The 15,151-nt window shown below is 45.0% G+C and overlaps 1 protein-coding gene across 1 annotated transcript in view; it reads left to right on the top strand.

Moving 5' to 3' along the window:
- l(1)10Bb (BUD31-like protein) overlaps positions 1–15,151 on the top strand; it is an 81,975-nt gene that overhangs the window by 17,722 nt on the left and 49,102 nt on the right. The gene's annotated exons all lie outside the window — the stretch shown is intronic.

Below are 15,151 nucleotides of genomic sequence, written 5' to 3'. Positions count from 1 at the left end.
ACAACTTTTTGGTGAAGTACTCTATTCCAGTTTTGAGCCTTCGCTATGCAGGGGTTTTATCTTCATTTCAAAACTTGAACTCGTTTTGGATACTGTAGATTTAATTATGGTGACGAAGAGAGTATGGACTCTCTTTCACTTTTAAATGGCCGACCCTTCCCTTAGACGGAAGTGTTGGTGTCGAAGAGAGTATAGACTCTCTTTCACTTTTTATGACCGACCCTTCCCTTAGACGGAAGTGTGTTTAGGTTTTTGGTAATTTTGCTTAACAAAGTTATAGATTTATTTTCTATCTCTCCGCCATTTATAGGCCTCTTCGATTAACTTTCCATTTATTATAAACTTATAAAAATTAATTTTTATGTTTGTTTATATGCGACCTTTCCTAATAGTAGGCGGTCCTTACTTGGAACCGAAGTTAATTAACATTGAGCCCGTCATATCGTATTTCCTGTTAAGAATTTATGCTATTTTAATTTTAATGTTTTTGAAAGAATTTCTTTGATAGTCTCGTACTGTTTTCAAAGATGAACTAACGTTTAGTTTAGTCTCCGCAGTTGTTGACGTTCAGAACGTTCAACATGCGCTCTATCGTTACGATAGAGAGAGAGTATTTCACGGTTTCACGTTGCAGTAAGAGTAAACCGATTCTAGCGTTTCGTTCATTCTTTCTTAGCTTAAATGGTTTTAATTCTAATAAAGGAACTTTTTATTTGGGAAACCTTTCAGTTTTTTTCCTTTAACAAATAATATGTTTTAACGATATATAATTGGGATCATCTCTCAGGTTCTAAGTCAAGAGAGAGAGAGAGAGAGAGATAGAGACGGAGGGAGAGAGAGGAGGATAAACGTTTCGTTCAAGCGGGTAACGTTGTTCTCGTTTTTTACTCTTCTCCCTAGTCGCTATAGGGGAAGAAGGTAAAACGTTTCTAGAGTTTTATTCTTGTTCCCAGGCTTTTTGCGGTGAGAGATTTTAAACGTAGTTTATTTGATCTAGTATTTAGTCTCTTTTCCAGCCACTGAATTCTTTATCTTTCATTATGTTTTTCTGTTACATTGTAAAACTGTTTTCGCAATTACTACCTTTTAATGAAGGATAGGATTGCGTGTTTCAGGTACAAATCACTTAAAGTTTCGAGTTCAGTGAAATAAGTGCAAACAGAAAATCAAAAGTGATAAAGTGATATGCGCAAAGTGTTACAGTGTTGCGTTCGAGGGTTCGTTTGTTCGTGCCTGTTGTTCACCTAGTCCGATAACTCTTACAAGCTCCCAAGCCCAGGGGAGAAGTAATGTCGAAGGACTTATGGGTTCCACAGGTCTTGATCGACGAACAAACGTTTCCCTCCGTGGTTTCGGGTGTATCTACACACGTTGCCGACGTGATCACCCCACCCACGCAAAGACGAGAGAGCCCATTTATTCCTCGTCTGCAGAAGAGGTTTCTCGCAGAAACCATGGACCAAATCTTGCAGCTTTTAAGTGCAAGTCGGTCCCTTCCGCGCAAGTCCAACGGCCTAGGTGTAGCCACTGGGTCAGTTCGGACACGCTCCAGTCATCCGACAACTGCACACCTCCCAAGAGAGGCAAGGTGGTACCGCAACAGGCAGTAACTCCGTCTGTTGCCGCACCAGCTGTTTTAGACCCTCAGTCACAACGGACAGTAGCTCCGTTTGTTGTCGTCTTTCATAGACCCTAGTGGTCCATGCTGCAGACTATACAGTCTCAGCTTGTTCCTTCATGCAGGAGTATCGTGCTGGAAGGTTGACAATGCACCTGTTAATCTACAACCTTCCACGGTTGTGCGCTCAGCAGATACTGCGGCTGCCTGCTCCCACACTCCACCTGTGAGAGCTCCACCTCCGATGCGCAGTCGACCCTGCCAGACGCATGTTCATTCTGCGCCCTCCATTGACATGCGTGAGCTACCGCATCAGCAGTGGGAAGGTGCTGTAGAGCTGCCGTGTTTTGACACAATGCGGCATGCTCCGCAACCCATGCGGCATGCTCCGCATCCCATACGGCATGCTCCGCAACCCACGGCAGTCCCTCCCACACACCAACACTCAGCTTTTGTTGTTGCCACCTCCCACACTCCGACTGCGGAGAAGGTTGACGATGCACCCGTGGGCCTACACCTCCCACGGTTGTTCGCCCGGCATGGCTTCCTGCTCTCACACTCTTGTTGTGAGAGCTCCTCCACCCATGCACAGTCAACCCTGCCAGATGTATGATGACTCCCACACACAGAGCACTCCGTTGCCGTGCGTGAGCTACCACAAGCTGCCGTGTTTTGACACGGTGTGTCAGCCTCCGCAACTCACTGTGGTTACCGCCACTCGCCCGCAGCAAACTAGTCAGTCAGGAGTTGAGGCTTCCCCATACAACTTTGGTTGTTGCCAACTCACAGACTGTCGAACAGTTACATGACGTTGCCTTCTGGTCTGCTACTTATACACCAGTGCTGTATGTCCTCACGCTCCTGTTGTGGTTGACAGTTCAGTTTTTGACAGTTCACAGACTGTCAAGCAGTTTCATAACGTTGCCTTCTGGTCTGCTGCTTTTGCACCAGTGAAACCCTCACTGAGAGAACCTAGCTTTTCTCGGACATGGTTCCTGTAGATGAGAAAGTGCTGTTCTCCCTCCTTCTGATATTCCCTTGAGGACTCTGTCATTTGGAGAGGAGCCTTAAGCTGCTTAGCCTCCTATGGACTTTAATTTAAGCACAGTGAACCCTCGTTTATCGCGGTAGATAGGTTCCAGTCGCGGCCGCGATAGGTGAAAATCCGCGAAGTAGTGACACTATATTTACCTATTTATTCAACATGTATATTCAGACTTTTAAAACCTTCCCTTGTACGTAGTACTGTTAACAAACTACCCTTTAATGTACAGAACACTTAATGCATGTACTACAGTACCCTAAACTAAAACAGGCACAAATATTAAAGGTGATTTTATATCATGCATTTCCTAAACACGCTAAAAAGCACGATAAAAAATGGCAACCAATGTTTTGTTTACATTTATCTCTGATCATAATGAAGAAACAAACTGGAGGTAGAGCTTTGCTTATTACCCAGACATATTTCCCATACTTTTCCCTTAGAACTACATCACATCTTCCTACTTTAGATATATATATATATATATATATATATATATATATATATATATATATATATATATATATATATATATATATATATATATATATATATATATATATATATATATATATATATATATATATATATATATATATATATATATATATATATATATATATATATATATATATATATATATATATGTGTGTGTGTGTGTGTGTGTGTATATATATACAGTGATACCTCGGTAGTCGAACGACTCTATACTCGAACAATTCGGAGTTCGACCAAAATTTTCGAGAAATTTTTGCTGCGGTGCTCGACCAAAAATTCGGTACTCGACCAGCCGAACACGTGACGACCGCATGGGCTTTGTGATGATCGCGCCATCTCGGCCACTCTCGCTTGTTCGGGAAGCATCAGTTCTCTCGAGAGCGTCACTCAGACAACGCGCGATCAGCATTCGTTGTGATTTAGTGATTTTCAGTGCTTTTAATTGCTTTTTTAGCTTTCATAATGAGTCCCAAGAAAGTAATGAGTGTTAAGGGGAAGGAGAAGAGGAAAACAGTGCGAACAACGATCGAGTTGAAGAAGGAAATTATAGCGAAATATGAGAATGGTGTACGAGTGTCCGATTTAGCGGTAGAATACGGAATGGCGAAGTCGACCATTTCTACGTTTTTAAAGCATAAAGAAATGATTAAGAAGGCGAATGTTGCAACGGGAGTTACGGCGGTAACTAAGCAAAGGCCACAAGTGATTGAGGAGATGGAAAAGTTGCTTTTAATATTTATTAAAGAAAAACAGTTGGCCGGGGAAAGTGTTAGTGAAGCGTTCATTTGTGAAAAAGCGTTGCATATCTATGAAGAATTAGTGAAGAAAAGTCCGAGTACCAGTGAAAGTGATTCATTTACATTTAAAGCGAGCAGGGGTTGGTTTGAAAAGTTTCGTAATAGAACAGGTATTCATCGTGTTACTAGGCATGGGGAGGCAGCTAGTTCGGATCAAATTGCAGCCGATAAATACGTGGGGGAATTCGATCGGTACATAAATGAACAAAATTTGATCGCACAACAAGTCTTTAATTGTGATGAGACTGGGTTATTTTGGAAGAAAATGCCAGCCAATACGTACATTACCAAGGACGAGACGAAGATACCAGGTCACAAGCCAATGAAAGATAGGCTAACATTGTTGCTGTGTGCAAATGCAAGTGGCGATTGCAAGATCAAACCCTTGTTAGTGTACCACTCGGACAACCCCCGGGTGTTCAAACGAAATAATATTTGTAAAAGTGCACTACCAGTTATGTGGCGCTCGAACACTAAATCTTGGGTCACAAGACAATTCTTTACTGAGTGGATAAACGAAGTGTTTGCCCCCCAGGTTAAGGCTTACCTCATTGAAAAGAGCTTGCCAATGAAATGTCTTCTGGTTATGGACAATGCTCCTGCACATCCTCCAGGTCTCGAGGATGACTTGAAAGAAGAATACAGCTTTATCAAAATCAAATTCTTGCCCCCCAATACTACTCCCATACTCCAGCCCATGGACCAACAGGTCATTTCAAACTTCAAAAAACTCTATACCAAGGCCCTTTTCAGAAAGTGTTTTGAAGTGACCAGTGACACGAAGTTGACCCTAAAGGAATTCTGGAAGGAACACTTCAGCATCCTCAACTCTGTTAACATGATTGACCAAGCTTGGCGAGGTGTGACCTATAGGACATTGAACTCTGCCTGGCGTAAGCTGTGGCCATCATGTGTCACAGAGAGGGAGTTTGAAGGTTTCCAACCAGAGGCGGGTCCAAGCACTGCTACCCCTGTAATTTCTGATGACACTGATGTCGTTGAGGAAATTGTTGTCATGGGCAGGAGTTTGGGGCTTGAGGTCGACAAGGATGATATTGATGAGCTTGTAGAAAGCCATTCTACCGAGTTGACTGTGGAGGAATTGTTGCACCTGCAACAACAACAGCAGCAGGATCTGATTGTGGAGCAGGAATCTTCAGAAGAGGATGAGGTAAGGGAGGATGTTCCAAGTTCTCTCATCAATGAAATTTGTTCCAAGTGGGCAGATGTGCAGGCTTTTGCTGAAAAATACCACCCAGAAATTGCAGTAGCAAACCGGGCAGTGCATATGTTTAATGATAGTGTCATGTATCATTTTCGAAGAATACTGCAGAGGAGGAAGAAACAATTAACAATAGACCAGTTTTTCACAAAAGAAAAGAAAGCTGCTACATCAAAGCCTGTTTCTCCTCCAAAGAAGAGACAAAGAAGAGAAGAAACCCCTGAAATAGATCTGCCCACCCTTTCATTGGAGAGAGAAACAACTCCTGAAGGAGAACTACCCCGCCACATCATGGAAGGGGACTCTCCTTCCAAGCAGTAACCTCCCCCTTCCATCCTCTCCACATCCATCCCTGTATGCCATCGAACCGCTGCTCAAAGGTATGTTCACTACAGTACAGAAAATGGTTTAAAATTGTTTTATTTTAGTACAGTAAATGGTTTAAAATTGTTTTATAGGATTTTCTGACCAATTTCATACACATTTAGATAATTATTGTTGTTTAGGTACACGTTTTATTAATATTTTGGGCCTGTTCGAGTGCTTGGGAACGGAATAGAATATATACCATTATTTCTTATGGGGAAAAAAAATTCGGTACTCGAACAAATCGGAGGTCGAACACGGATCTCGAACGGATTATGGTCGAGTACCGAGGTATCACTGTATATATATATATATATATTTATATGTATACACATATACATACCTACATATATACATAAATACATGCATACATATATATATATATATATATATATATATATATATATATATATATATATATATATATATATATACAGTGATACCTCGGTACTCGACCATAATCCGTTCGAGATCCGTGTTCGACCTCCGATTTGTTCGAGTACCGAATTTTTTTTCCCCATAAGAAATAATGGTATATATTCTATTCCGTTCCCAAGCACTCGAACAGGCCCAAAATATTAATAAAACGTGTACCTAAACAACAATAATTATCTAAATGTGTATGAAATTGGTCAGAAAATCCTATAAAACAATTTTAAACCATTTACTGTACTAAAATAAAACAATTTTAAACCATTTTCTGTACTGTAGTGAACATACCTTTGAGCAGCGGTTCGATGGCATACAGGGATGGATGTGGAGAGGATGGAAGGGGGAGGTTACTGCTTGGAAGGAGAGTCCCCTTCCATGATGTGGCGGGGTAGTTCTCCTTCAGGAGTTGTTTCTCTCTCCAATGAAAGGGTGGGCAGATCTATTTCAGGGGTTTCTTCTCTTCTTTGTCTCTTCTTTGGAGGAGAAACAGGCTTTGATGTAGCAGCTTTCTTTTCTTTTGTGAAAAACTGGTCTATTGTTAATTGTTTCTTCCTCCTCTGCAGTATTCTTCGAAAATGATACATGACACTATCATTAAACATATGCACTGCCCGGTTTGCTACTGCAATTTCTGGGTGGTATTTTTCAGCAAAAGCCTGCACATCTGCCCACTTGGAACAAATTTCATTGATGAGAGAACTTGGAACATCCTCCCTTACCTCATCCTCTTCTGAAGATTCCTGCTCCACAATCAGATCCTGCTGCTGTTGTTGTTGCAGGTGCAACAATTCCTCCACAGTCAACTCGGTAGAATGGCTTTCTACAAGCTCATCAATATCATCCTTGTCGACCTCAAGCCCCAAACTCCTGCCCATGACAACAATTTCCTCAACGACATCAGTGTCATCAGAAATTACAGGGGTAGCAGTGCTTGGACCCGCCTCTGGTTGGAAACCTTCAAACTCCCTCTCTGTGACACATGATGGCCACAGCTTACGCCAGGCAGAGTTCAATGTCCTATAGGTCACACCTCGCCAAGCTTGGTCAATCATGTTAACAGAGTTGAGGATGCTGAAGTGTTCCTTCCAGAATTCCTTTAGGGTCAACTTCGTGTCACTGGTCACTTCAAAACACTTTCTGAAAAGGGCCTTGGTATAGAGTTTTTTGAAGTTTGAAATGACCTGTTGGTCCATGGGCTGGAGTATGGGAGTAGTATTGGGGGGCAAGAATTTGATTTTGATAAAGCTGTATTCTTCTTTCAAGTCATCCTCGAGACCTGGAGGATGTGCAGGAGCATTGTCCATAACCAGAAGACATTTCATTGGCAAGCTCTTTTCAATGAGGTAAGCCTTAACCTGGGGGGCAAACACTTCGTTTATCCACTCAGTAAAGAATTGTCTTGTGACCCAAGATTTAGTGTTCGAGCGCCACATAACTGGTAGTGCACTTTTACAAATATTATTTCGTTTGAACACCCGGGGGTTGTCCGAGTGGTACACTAACAAGGGTTTGATCTTGCAATCGCCACTTGCATTTGCACACAGCAACAATGTTAGCCTATCTTTCATTGGCTTGTGACCTGGCATCTTCGTCTCGTCCTTGGTAATGTACGTATTGGCTGGCATTTTCTTCCAAAATAACCCAGTCTCATCACAATTAAAGACTTGTTGTGCGATCAAATTTTGTTCATTTATGTACCGATCGAATTCCCCCACGTATTTATCGGCTGCAATTTGATCCGAACTAGCTGCCTCCCCATGCCTAGTAACACGATGAATACCTGTTCTATTACGAAACTTTTCAAACCAACCCCTGCTCGCTTTAAATGTAAATGAATCACTTTCACTGGTACTCGGACTTTTCTTCACTAATTCTTCATAGATATGCAACGCTTTTTCACAAATGAACGCTTCACTAACACTTTCCCCGGCCAACTGTTTTTCTTTAATAAATATTAAAAGCAACTTTTCCATCTCCTCAATCACTTGTGGCCTTTGCTTAGTTACCGCCGTAACTCCCGTTGCAACATTCGCCTTCTTAATCATTTCTTTATGCTTTAAAAACGTAGAAATGGTCGACTTCGCCATTCCGTATTCTACCGCTAAATCGGACACTCGTACACCATTCTCATATTTCGCTATAATTTCCTTCTTCAACTCGATCGTTGTTCGCACTGTTTTCCTCTTCTCCTTCCCCTTAACACTCATTACTTTCTTGGGACTCATTATGAAAGCTAAAAAAGCAATTAAAAGCACTGAAAATCACTAAATCACAACGAATGCTGATCGCGCGTTGTCTGAGTGACGCTCTCGAGAGAACTGATGCTTCCCGAACAAGCGAGAGTGGCCAAGATGGCGCGATCATCACAAAGCCCATGCGGTCGTCACGTGTTCGGCTGGTCGAGTACCGAATTTTTGGTCGAGCACCGCAGCAAAAATTTCTCGAAAATTTTGGTCGAACTCCGAATTGTTCGAGTATAGAGTCGTTCGACTACCGAGGTATCACTGTATATATATATATATATATATATATATATATATATATATATATATTACTGTATATATATGGGTTATGGAAAAAATCCGCGAAGTGGTGAATCCGCGATGGTCGAACCGCGAAGTAGCGAGGGTTCACTTATAACATGCTTCCAGGGAGGGTAAATGGTTCCGCTTCAGTCGCTAACCCCGTCTGTTGCCACACCTGCTCCCATAGACCTTGGGCTTTGTTGCAAGACATGCAGTCCAAGTTTAGTCCTTGATAGAGGATTTTTTACGGAGAAGAACCTTCTTGCCAACGACCTTCCTACCGGTTGGTTGTACGCCCTGTTGACGCTGAGGTATCCTACTCACGTCCGCCAGTTGAGATGGTTCCTCCACCGGTGCGACCCAGTGTGGGTTGCCAGTCGCACGTTGACGTTAAGCTACTCTCGGAGGTGGTTGTGGACGTTCAGTGTGTCACTGGGAAGACGTTCAACAACCAGCAGAGGTGACTTGTTGTGACGCAGCTTCCTCGCATCCCCATGGTTGACAGTTCACAGACTGTGCAGCAGTACCATGATCTTGTGTCCGGCTCCGTCACGCATCCACCAGTGCGACCGGATTCAGCGAGTCAGACGTTGCCCACTCCGTTGCCGTTTCCTCATCAGTTTCGGATGAGGAACCCTCTGATGAGGACATGGCTGAACAAGAAAATCAATCCCCAGCCCTGCTATCCATCCAGAAGATGCTGAAGAAGGAATACGGCCCTGTCAGGCTGTGGATGAGTCTGGTTAGGACACTGTCATCCGTGGTTCAATTGGTGTCACTTGGAAGACTACACCTCCGTCCTCTTCGGTTTCATCTAGCTCTTCACTGGAAAAGGACAAGACGCTAGAAGCGGTCTCGATCCCGGTTTCCGGAAGATAAGTCTGGTCTAACCTGAGGAAAGGACTTTATCAACCTTTTATAGGGTCTTCCCCTGACTGTTCAGACTCCCAACCAAGTTCTCTTCTCAGACGCATCGGACGTAGGCTGGGGTGCGACCTTAGGCGGTAGGGAATGCTCGGGATTATGCTCTCGAGTCAAAGGACAATGCATTTTTACTGCAAGAAGCTTCTGGCAGTACGTCTGACCTGGAAAAGCTTCAGGTCTCTCCTTCAAGACAAAGTAATGGAGGTCAACACGGACAACTCCCTGCTTTGATGTTCATCTCCTAGCAAGGAGGGACCTACTCTCTGACATGGTGCGAGTTCGCTAGTGACCTCCTCTCCTGTTCAACAGGTCTAGACTTTTCACTAGTAACAAGTTTCTTCCAAGGCAACTTGAATGTCTTAGCAGTTTGTCTCAGTAGGAAGTGACAATAATTCCAACATTTTGGACCCTCCACAGAGATGTATGCAAGAGACTTTGGGTCACCTGGGGCCAGCCAACCATAGACCTCTTCGCAACCTCGATGTCCAAGAGGCTCTCAATACTTTGCTCACCTATCCCGGACCCAGCAGTGGTTCTTTTAGATGCCTTTCTACTAGATTAGTCTCATCTAGATCTATATGCATTCCCTCCGTACTAGATTGTCAACAAGGTACTGCAGAAGTTCGCCTCTCACGATGGGACAAAGTTGACACTAGTTGCTTCCCTCTGGCCCGCGAGAGAATAATTTACCGAGGTACTTCGATGGCTAGTAGACGTTCCCAGAACTCTTCCCCTAAGGGTGGACCTGCTACGTCTGCCACGCGTAAGAAGGTACTCCAAGGCCTCCACGCTCTTCGTCTCACTGCCTTCAGAGTATCGAAAGACTCTCGAGAACTAGAGGTTTTTCGAAGGAGGCAACCAGAGCGATTGTTAGAGCAAGGAGAACATCCACCCTTAGAGTCTACCAATCGAAGTGGGAAATCTTCCTAAACTGGTGCAAGTCAGTATCCGTATCCTCGACCAGTTCCTCTGTAACTCAAATAGCTGACTTCCTCTTATATCTGAGGAAAGAGCGATCTCTTTCAGCTCCCACTTTCAAGGGTTACAGAAGCATGTTGGCATCAGTCTTCCGTCACAGAGGCTTAGATCTTTCCAACAATAAAGATCTACAGGACCTCCTTAAGTCTTTTGAGACCACGAAGGAGCGTCGTTTGGTTACACCTGGTTGGAATTTAGACGTGGTTCTAAGATTCCTTATGTTAGACAGGTTCGAACCACTTCAATCAGCCTCCCTGAAAGATCTCACCTTTAAGACTCTTTTCCTGATATGCTTAACCACAGCTAAAAGAGTCAGTGAGATTCATGCCTTCAGCAAGAACATCGGATTTTCATCCGAAACGGCTACATGTTCTACATCTTGGTTTTCTAGCCAAACACGAGCTGCCTTCTCGGCCTTGACCAATATCGTTCGTTTTTCCAAACTTATCGTATGGTTGGAAATGAACTAGAAAGAGTATTTTGTCCTGTAAGAGCTCTTAAGTTCTATTTTAAAAACCTTTACGAGGCCCGTCTGAAGCTTTATGGTGTTCAGTTAAGAATTCATCTTTGCCTATGTCAGAGAATTCTTTATCCTATTATTTTCAGACTGTTAATACGAGAAGCTCATTCCCTTCTGAATGAGGAAGACCAAGCTTGGCTGAAGGTAAGGACACACGAAGTTAGAGCTGTCACAACTTCCGTGGCCTTTGAACAAATAGATCTCTGCAAAGTATATTCGACGCAACCTTTTGGAAAAGCTAATCAGTGTTCGCGTCTTTTATCTTAAGAATGTCCAGTCTCTTTACGAGAACTGCTACACTCTGGGACCATTCGTAGCAACGAGTGCAGTAGTGGTGGGGGCTCCACCACTACAATTCCCTAATTCCAGAACCTTTTTAATCTTTCTCTTGAAATATTTCTGGGTTGTCCGGAAGGCTAAGAAGCCTTCCGCATCCTGGTTGATTTGGCGGGTGGTCAAATTCTTTCTTGAGAAGCGCCTAGATTAGAGGTTGTGATGAGGTCCTTTAGTATGGGTTGCAGCCCTTCATACTTCAGCACCTAGGAGTCACTCAGCATCCTAAGAGGATCGCTAGGCTCAGTAAGGAAGACGTACTTAAATAAAGGCAGAGTAATGGTTCAAGTCGACTTCCTTACCAGGTACTTATTTATTTTATGTTTGTTATTTTGAATAACGGCTAAAATAAGATACGGGATACTTAGCTTCTTTGTTAACATGTATGCTGGTCTCCACCCACCACCCTGGGTGTGAATCAGCTACATGATCATCGGGTAAGATTAATATTGAAAAATGTTATTTTCATTAGTAAAATTAATTTTTGAATATACTTACCCGATGATCATGAATTTAAGGACCCGCCCTTCCTCCCCATAGAGAACCAGTGGACCGAGGAGAAAATTGAGTTCTTGTTGACAAGAAGTACTTGAGTACCTATTCACAGATGGCGCTGTTGTGTACACCCCCACCTGTATAGCGATCGCTGGCGTATCCCGACCGTAGATTTCTGTCGGGCAACAGAGTTGACAGCTACATGATCATCGGGTAAGTATATTCAAAAATTTATTTTTCAATATTAAACTTACCCGATGATCATGTAGCTGTCAACTCCGTTGCCCGACAGAAATCTACGGTCGGGATACGCCAGCGATCGCTATCCAGGTGGGGGTGTACACAACAGCGCCATCTGTGGTCAGGTACTCAAGTACTTCTTGTCAACAAGACCTCAATTTTTCCTCTGTCGTGCCGCCGGCAAGACCTACATGGATACGCTGTTGATTTTGGAGTCTTTTGTTCACGTTTTGGTGATGTATTTGCTCTGAAGTTTAGCCTTCGCTGTTCAGGAAGCTTTATCCTTAGCTTAGCAAGCTTTTGGAATTAATTTGATTCATTGGTTAACGATCTTTGCTTAATTTTGGAATTCCCCCTTGACTACCTCTAAATTCAAGATGTCTGACCATTCCCAAGTTCCTAAATACAGGCAGTGTAGTGTTAGGACTTGTACTAGGCGTCTTCCGAAGGCCTCTATAGATCCTCACACCGTATGTTCCAATTGTAGGGGAAAATCCTGTCAATTGGAAGATCGATGTGGGGAATGTGCTGGGCTTTCGGAATTCGATTTTAATGAATTCCTCAGATATGCACGTAGGTTAGAGAAGGAGAGAGATAGGAGGAGTTCTTCTCGCTCTGTGGATTTTTCCTCTCCCCATGCCCCTCAACCTTTTCCTTCCCCTGTGGTGGTGACTCCCGAACCTGCTACGAGTGCTCAGCCTGCAATGGCTGATATGTTGCGTGCCATTCAGGCTCTCGGTGAGAAGGTGGAGTCGTTGGTTAGTGACCGCAATCAGCTCTTGGCAGATGTCAGAGAGCTGAAAGCGAAGAGTGCAGTGGGAAGTGTTAGTGCTAGTGATGTGCATAGTGTCAGTGTCAGTGTTGCGCATGAGGGTACATCTGTGCGTGCCAGTCGTCCTCCCAGTCCGGGACCTCTTGCAAGCTCCCAAGCCCAGGGGAGAAGCAATGTCGAAGGACCAAAGGGTTCGGCAGGCCTTGATCGGCGCACGGATGTATCCTCAGTGGTTGCGGACGTATCTGCTAAGGATCGTCCCATCCACTTACAGACGAATGAGCCCTTACATTCCTCGTCTGTGGAAGAGGTTTCCAGGAGGAAACGGTGGACCAAGGTCTCACGACCGCTCAAACGTAAGGTCCCTTCCGAGCTAGTCCAACGGCCCAGGTGTAGCCACTGGGTCAGTTCGGACTCGCCGCAGTCATCTGATGACTGCACACCTCCCAAGAGAGGTAGAGTGGTCCCTCAACAGGCCTCTGCTCCGTCTGTTGTTGCTCCAACCACAGTAGACCCTAAGTGGTCCATGCTGCAGACTATGCAGTCTCAGCTTGCGGCATTTATGCAGGAGTATCATGCCGAGAAGGTTAACACCTCTCCTGTTAACCTACAACCCGCAGAGGTTGTGCGCTCAGCAGATACTGCGGCTGCCTGCTCCCACACCCCACCTGTGAGAGCTCCTCCACCGATGCGCAGTCCTCACTGCCAGACGCATGTTCTTGCTGCACCATCTGCTAACATGCGTGAGCTGCCGCATCAGGAGTTGCCGGGTTCCAGCACTATGCGGCATTCTCCTCAGCCCATGCAGCATGCTCTGCAGACCTTACAGCATGCTCCGCATACCATGCAGCATGAGCCGCATACCATGCAGCATGAGCCGCATACCTTACAGCATGCTCTGCATACCATACCGCATGCTCCTCAGCCCACCGCAGACCCTCCCACACACCAGCCCTCTGCTTTTGTTGTTGCCAGCTCGCAGACTGTCCAGCAGAGGCATGATGATGGATCCGCAGGTACGCATGCACCCGTTCTGCAGGATTCAGCCGTTCAGCTTGCTGCTCTGCCTTTGCCACTCACAACTCAACTTTCGGATGATGATGTATCGGAGGATGAAGCTGCTCATCTGGATGATCCTCACTCTGATGTTGAAGGACACAAGTCTTCGCCACCCTCCTTAGACTTTCGCAAAGTCCTTGCTTTGTTCAGGGATTTGTATCCTGAACACTTTGTGTCTGCAACCCCTCGTTCTCCTCCCTCCGAGTTTGCTCTGGCCATGCAGTCTGCTGCGCCTGCCTTCACCAAGCTTGTTCTCGCCAGATCATCAAGGAGAGCCTTGAGGGTTATGGGGGACTGGTTGCATTCCAAGAAGCAACTGGGAAGGACCTCTTTTGTGTTTCCTCCTCCCAAGCTGGCTTCTAAGTCGAGCGTCTGGTATGCCACGGGAGAGGAACCTGGCTTGGGGGTTCCTGCCTCTGCCCAGGCCGACTTCTCAAGTCTGGTTGACTCTCCCCGCAGGTTGGCTATGAGACGTTCGAAGATCTGCTGGTCCTTTTCCGATCTTGATCATATGTTGAAGGGAGTCTTTCGTGCCTTCGAGATATTCAACTTCCTCGATTGGTGTTTGGGAGCCTTAAGCAGGAAGACTTCCCCTTCAGATAAGGACTCGGCCATGCTGATCATGTCTAGCATGGACAAGGCAATTCGGGATGGGTCTGGTGAACTTGCGGCTTCATATGTATCAGGAGTCCTCAAGAAGAGAGAACATCTGTGCTCCTTCTTATCTGCTGGTATCACTCCCTGCCAGAAGTCAGAGTTGCTGTTTGCTCCTCTCTCCAAGTGTCTGTTTCCGGAGGAGTTGATTAAGGGGATGGCTGCCTCTCTTATCCAGAAGGATACTCATGACCTCATGGCTTCTTCTGCACGTAAGGCTAAAACCTTACCTTCCGTGCCTAGACCCTTCCGCCCTATAGCAGTTGATACACCTGCTTCTAGGTTCATCCCGCCCTTTCGTGGCAGAACCTCCAGCAGTGGAGGTACCCGTGCAGACAGTCACCGTGGCAAGTCCAAGAAGGGTTCCAAGTCCGCAAAAGGCAAGTTTTGACTGCCTTCCTCTCCAGACAGCAGTAGGAGCCAGACTCAAGACCTTCTGGCAAGCTTGGGAGAGCAGAGGTGCAGACGCTCAGTCTGTGAAGTGGCTAAGGGAGGGATACAGAATTCCGTTCTGCCTCAATCCCCCTCTAGCTACATCTCCCATCAACCTCTCTCCCAACTACAAGGAGAAGGACAAGAGGCTAGCGTTGCAACAAGAGGTGTCGCTCTTGCTACAAAAGGAAGCAGTGGTCATAGTCCGGGATCATCAATCCCCGGGCTTTTACAACCGTCT

Source organism: Palaemon carinicauda, chromosome 24 (assembly GCF_036898095.1).
Source record: "Palaemon carinicauda isolate YSFRI2023 chromosome 24, ASM3689809v2, whole genome shotgun sequence".
In the NCBI taxonomy this organism is placed as follows: Eukaryota; Metazoa; Arthropoda; class Malacostraca; order Decapoda; family Palaemonidae; genus Palaemon; species Palaemon carinicauda.
Note: the sequence above shows the minus strand (reverse complement) of the source record. Positions and strands in the feature narration are given on the sequence as shown.